Genomic DNA, 6,712 nt, shown 5'->3' on the forward strand with positions numbered 1-6,712 from the left:
GCTTCTCGAATGAAGTGCAGAAACTGCCACCAGCTGTGGAGCTGGTGAAAACCAGCCCAGCCACTGACAAATGCTCCTCTGGAGACGGCTGACTCAGAGCCTGCTCTGCCTCCCGGCTGTCTCCTGTCGTGCAGGGCCTGTCTCAGAGCCAGCCAGGAGGGTTTTCTGCCTTCTGACTTTGACCTTCTAAGGATGTTGAGCATCCTTCAGCATCTGGCCCGTCAGGGATGTGACATGTGGCACAGCTGGGCAGGACAGAGGCTCAGGCTTTGCAGTGACCTCATTCCTCCTGCTCGTCCTCCCATCTCTTTCCAGGGGCTGCAGACATGTGGGCTGCCTGACTCCTTCAGGTCACAGCAGGGACACTGGGACAACACACAACAGCACGTCCAGGTGACCAGGATTCTTTTCCTGAAGGAGGAATCATTGTCTCACCTTCCTCCCCAAGTGATACTCTCTAATCTCATGCTAATCCTTCATAAATCTGCAGATTGGACCTGGTGGTGAAGAGGACAGATTTTGCTCTGCTCCTGCTACCTTGCACACCTGAAGTCAGTCCCACTTTTAACCCCTTGGTTGCCAGCATGCTGCTAGGAAGCCCCTTTCTGCTGCAGCCAGACCCCTGGCAGGGCTCTCCATGGGATTATCAGCAATGCACTGCAGAGCCAGGGAAACCTCCTGCTGCCCACAGAGCAGGATCTGCCCCTCTCAGGTGCTGGATCACTGATTCCAAACGCTGCTTGGTTCAGTCCCTGAACACATTTATCTGTCTCCAGCCACAGTGGAAATCCCTGTGCACATCAGGGGCTCACCAACCTGGGCTGCAGTTTGGCTTTGTACCAATTCCTGACGCTGCCCTGCTGGCTGGGCTTCCCAAGGGGCAAGGAAGAGGCTTGTCTGCCTTTACAGGTAATTAAATCTGGATTAGAACAAGATCTTACTGGAATCCAGCCTGGGGGGAGTTTAAAGAGCTTCCCAGAGATGAAGCTCTACGACCAGAGTCCAGGCAGTGCTGTGCCCTCCTTCTGTTTCCTGTGCACACACTGCTGTCACTGGCTCTTCCTCCATCCCTCTGGGTGTTTTCCATGGTGTGTCCTTGTGGTCAAGCAGCCACCACTGCTCCTGCTCCCTGCTGGATACCCACAGCTCCTGTTCCCTGCTGGACACCCACAGCTCCTGCTCCCTGTTGGATGCCCACAGCTCCTGTTCCCTGCTGGACACTCACAGCTCCTGCTCCCTGCTGGACACCCACAGCTCCTGCTCCCTGTTGGACACCCACAGCTCCTGTTCCCTGCTGGACACTCACAGCTCCTGTTCCCTGCTGGATACCCACACCTCCTGTTCCCTGCTGGACACCCACAGCAGCTCCCTCCCGGCTGCTGCCGAATAAGGGGCCTGGAAACACAGAGAACTGATATGCAAATCTGACATTTTAATTTGGACACGAGGGTTTAATGAGGCTGTGGAGACTCTGCCACTCGCAGCCTCCACATCCTGCAACCTGCAGTCCCAGAGCCCTTAACTGAGCACGTCCCCAGCACACATGTCTGGGTGCACACACGTGTGTGCACGTGCTCTCCCACACATCCCACCCTCTGCTCCCAAATCCCCTCTCTGCACAGGGACTGGGACTCTCCAGCAGCCACATCTGGTCTTTCCTAAAACATCTGTTAGGAGCAGACACACATTTTCCCACCCTGACCCGGGGACATCTTTTGAGGTGATGCTTTCGTTTGGTGGCTCCTAAAGCACTTCAGCTCTGCAGCCTCTGGGGCCAGGCAGTTCATGAGCTGCTGGGCTGTCTTGTTCTTGAAGACATGGAAGACCAGGAATTGGCTCTGCTGAGAGAATTGGCTCTGGCATCTGTGGGATGAAGAGGAAAGGGCACAGACTGTGCCCTGTGAGGTCTCTCCTCCCATCCCATGAGACCTGGAAAACACTTCCCTGCCAGAACAAGCTCTTCAGTCAGGGAGAATGTATCACATCCACTAGCCCCAGTGACAAAGCAGAGAAAAAATAATCAAAGAACAAAGCCCAAGCAAATTCCAGGAACTCCTGCATGCAGCAAGGAGGTATTCCCTTTGTGCCACCTGCCTGAAAGCAAAGGCTTCCACCAGATCCCAGCAACAGAAACTCCACAGTCTTTTTATTTGAAGAGGATTATGGAGCTGCCATTCAGTAAATGAAGTGCCACTCCAACCAGCTGCACTGTGCCCTGCCCTCAGCTCAGACACAGAGCTGATGGGGCCCCAGGGCTGCAGGCCAAGGCTGCTCCTGGCCTTGGAGCTCTGCAGAACTAAGGAATGCTGGAAAGTGCATGCACAGGAGCCAGGAGAGAGGTGAAGAAGGTGGAGGAGAATGTTGTTTCATCATTGCTGCTGCTCCCCTGGCAGGTACAGCCAGGGTTTTCTTCTTCAGCTCCCTCTTTCCTCCCAGCTTGCAGCCAGAGCACCAAACTGCTCCTCTGGTAACCGAAATCTGGATCCTGTTTTCCCTGTTTTCCTGGGAGGGGACAGAAGGACAGGAGAATCCGAGTCACTCCCCTTTCCCTGCTGCTTTATATCCCAACAGGTTGCTCCCAGAACCCCCTGTTGTGGCCACAGTGATCACAGCACTCCCCACACAGGGCTGATCGCCCGGCGCCACAGGAGACAAGGACAGCGAGCTGCAAGCCCCAGCTCCAAGTGTGCCACCCTCAATTCCCAGGGAATATGATCCTAGGAGAGGCCCTGCAGCTGGTGAAGAGACAGGGAGACCCAGCCCGGGGCAAGGAGGGAGGAATGTGAGCTGGGCTGGGGCAGGAGATGAGGAGGAGGAGGCAGGTACGTGGGCCATGAGCTCTCTTCAGCACGAGCAGGCTCGGGGATGAAATATTAATGCTGGCATCCTGAGCAGGCAGCAAGCAGTGGTGTCTGAGCTACTTGGCCATGAATAAAAGATGGTCCCGAAAATGGGGAAGAGCAGCAAATTAATTAATCGAAGCAAAAGTCTCTCCACTCCCATTAACGAACAAGCCTGGAATGCTCCCACGTGCAGCTCAGCTTGGGGAACGTGCAGGGGCACAGAGAGGAGAAGGAAGCAGAGGCAGGGGCTTCTCCCAGAGATCTGGGCTCTTCCCCTGCCCAGCAGTGCCTGTAAGCTCAAATTCACATCCTGGTTCAGCTTCCCATCGTGTCTGACCTGGCAGCTTTGGGAGTTCAGCCTGTGCCAGCTCGGACTCCTCGCCTGTGCCACGGATACCTCAGGTTTTAGGGAAGGGGCAAGGTGGGACCTGCAGTGACATCCCGGTCCTGGCACCAAAACTGTCTGGTAGAGGTGCCACAGAGCTGTATCACCCCACACTGGAGCCAACATATTGCCCCAAGAGGGCTGAAGGAAGGCTGCAGATTCCCAGTCCTGCATATTCCAAGAGCTGTGCTGGCTGGAAGAGCCCAGCTCTGGGCCAAACCCTGGGGCCCAGCCAGCTGCTCCCAGGAGAACTAGCAGGAGGGTTCTCTCGCTGGTGAAGGGCTTGGAGATGTTCCTGCTTGCAAAGGGAGACGATCCAGTTTCCCTTGATTCAGAGCTGGGAATTTTCTGGGTGCTGCTTGGAGCTGCCTTGCCCAAGGCTGATCCCTTATGCTGCACCAGCTGACTGGAACCAGAGCAGCGAGGGCTGCTGCAGCTGGAGAGACACCCTCAGCTCCAAGAGACGACTGATCTCCCCTTCTGAAGCTTTGCCCATAAATTATAGATTTTAAGCAGTGTTTGTTTAAAATATTCAGCTTGCCACTTTAAAAAGAATACTCACACACACCAGGAACGGGGAAAAAGGATGGGGGCTGCATTCCCACTTGGAAGGAGGGGGAGGGAAGCAGACAGGAGAGAGGTGTTTCCTCCACTAATGAGCCAGCATCCCTGGCTGGGGATGTGCAGTTCCATACGTGAGGCACCTGCACTGCAGCTCTGCCTGCCTCTCCCTCCAGCACACAGCTCAGGCTCAGCAAAGGGCTGTGGGAGCCCCAGCCTCTGCCTTTCCACCCTGCATTCCGGTGTGGAGCTCATCCCACGGGCTCCCCTTCGAGCCTGCAGGACAATGGTGTGCTTGGGAAGTCGGAGCAAAGACAGCTCTGAGGTGCTCTGAGGGCAGGAAGGAGGTGAGAAGGCAGGGGAACATCCCCCTCTACACGATCCCTCTCCTTACCTAAAAACACGAGCATCGCTTTGATTAAAAATTCAGCTCTTCAGCTGCCGCGGCCACAGGGCAGGTCTGCGAAAGGTGGGAGGCAGAGAGCGGTGCCCGAGCTGTTTCTCATCAATGAAAAATACTCCCCTTCGTCTGCGCCCTGGGCACATCCCAGCCCTGCCAGGAACCAGAGCCTGCACTGCCGCCCGATGGGGAGGAAGAGGAAGGGCCCTGCTGCAGGATGAAGAGGTTTCTCTTCTAGGTTGCAGCATTTCCCGGGCTCAGGCTGGCTCTCACTGTCTTCTGGGGTGGATTTCCCATGGAACAGACTGCAGAGAGCACTGGTGAGGAGACACAGCCTTGCAGGAGGGGATGAAGGCATCCCTCAGCTTTCCTTGCCCAAGGAAGCTCACTCAGGGACAGGGTGCAGGCAGCAGCACCCTCTGGTCAGGAAGGCACAGATCTGTGAACCCTGCCTGTCCCACATCTCCTGTGATCTTAGCAGGGTCACACCCAGCTGGGAGCTGGCTCTCCTGAGCCTCAGGTACCTCTGTGGGATGTCCCTTGGTCTGAGGATGGATGGATACCAGGACCACCAGCCCAGAGTACTTTCCCTTCCCAGCCCAGCCTCCCGTGTGCCCAGGCTGCAGAGACACCCCTGAGCAAAGACACCTCCTCCTGTAACCTGTGGCATGCCCTAGGTCTCATACATAGGGAATAAACTAAATGCCTGCCAGGGAAAGCAGCAAGAGGTTGTCCAGGATGCTCCCAGCTCCATTTGGGTGTTTTAGTCAGCAGGTCCAGGGAGTCTGAGGCTGAACCAGCCCTACCTGCAGCTTGAGCACACTCCAGGCTGGCTGCACCTCACTCCCTCTGGGTGTGAACAGCCCCCCTGTGCCCCCAGGAGACAGAGAACATTCCTTGCTCTCCCTCCCAGGAGACACTGACCATTCTGGCACGTTCTGTACTATATTTTTAATAAATTAGCCCCAAACTCCATTTGTGTGGATAAAAATAGCACCAACGGCTCTGCCAAGCTGTTTTTCTCCTGGTTAACACATTCATCCAAGCTGTTCTATTTGTCTTTCCTCCGCAGACTCATATTCTTCTGGATTCATTTTGTCAAACAAATTGCACAAGCTGGACTGCCCATTTACCCAGTGCTGTTTGATTACAGGGGTTATTTATGAAGCAGCAAGACGTATGGCATTAAGCTCCTTAATAATAATAATAATGAGAGAAGGGAAGGGGGAAAGCGCTAGGAGAGAGGAGGGGGAAAATGTTTTTTTATTACAGACAAAAGCTCCTGCCATCGGTGATAAATTCCAGACACTTTTTCCAGTTGCTCTTCTGCTGCTGGAATGTGATGGATGGCACAGGCAGCTCTGCTGCAGGAATGTGGCCACGGGCTGCAGGGAAAGGAGGGAAATGCTGGAGCATCCACAGGTGGTGAGGCTGGCTCAGGTGTGCAGGGGCCACTGGGCACTTCCCTTCCCTGGAGGTGCAGGGACACCCAGCCCTGTGTTGGAACCTGATTCCCCCCCTTCTCTCTGACGGAGCCACTTGTTCCTGAGGAGTTTGGGGCCACTCCTTTCACCACAAGCAGAGCCCAGCTGTGTCCCTGAAGACGTCCCCCTCTGACCTGGCCATCCTGGCTCTGATAGCAGCTCACTGCAATTCAATCAAAACGTCTTTCAAAGGAAGATGCTCGATTAAGGGCCTGGGAGACTCTGAAAGCAGAGTCATTCCCGCAAAAGGAAGGTAATTAACCTTTTTAGCCGGTGGGCACTGATCTCAGGGGCTGGGGAAGAGAGGCAGCAGCAAACTCACTCCCACGGACACAGAGTGGAGCCCTGCCGTGTTCCTGGAGAGCCCAGGGAAAGGGCTGGGAACTGGACTTGGCACACACCAACCTGCAGAGCTCTTCCACCACCTCATCCTTCTCCCTGGTGGGAACAGTCTGGGCCATCCCCTGGGCCAGAGGCACCTTCTGCTTTCCCCCTCACCTCTGACCTTCCCTTCTCACCTTAATTCCTCAGCAGCCCTTAGCTCCCTGTCTGTCTTACAGGGAGGACCCTGGCAGTGGGATAAACAACCCAAACACAGACTAAAGGCTTTCCCCTGGCACATGCCAGGGTTCTGCAGCCCCAGCCCCAGCCCCTGCTCTCTGCTCCTCAGCTGGCACGGGTCAGGTGTGCCAGGCTGAGTTAATCAGGATTTCAATGAACTCCTGCATTTCATGGCCTGCATCCTAAACCTGCTCTCTGATTCCCCAAGGGAGAGGGATTTACACTTTCAATTTTATGTCTAGTTCGTTAATGGTCCATTACTGTCAGAAGGATCAGTAGCTGGAAGTTAAATCCATGGGGATTTATGATGAGGAGGAAGCAAAGGCTGCAGCAGAAAACATCCCAGGGAGGGCACAGGGAACACAGAGGTGGAGTTTGGTGAGGTGGGGAACAGGAAAACCTTGGATGATCAACAAACAGCTGTGTTTGGTAGGGGCTGGACATGGTTTTATAGGTCGAGGTAGCTCAGGCTGCAGCC

This window comes from Manacus vitellinus, unplaced genomic scaffold (genome assembly GCF_001715985.3).
Source record: "Manacus vitellinus isolate BGI_N305 unplaced genomic scaffold, ASM171598v3 scaffold_41_pilon, whole genome shotgun sequence".
In the NCBI taxonomy this organism is placed as follows: Eukaryota; Metazoa; Chordata; class Aves; order Passeriformes; family Pipridae; genus Manacus; species Manacus vitellinus.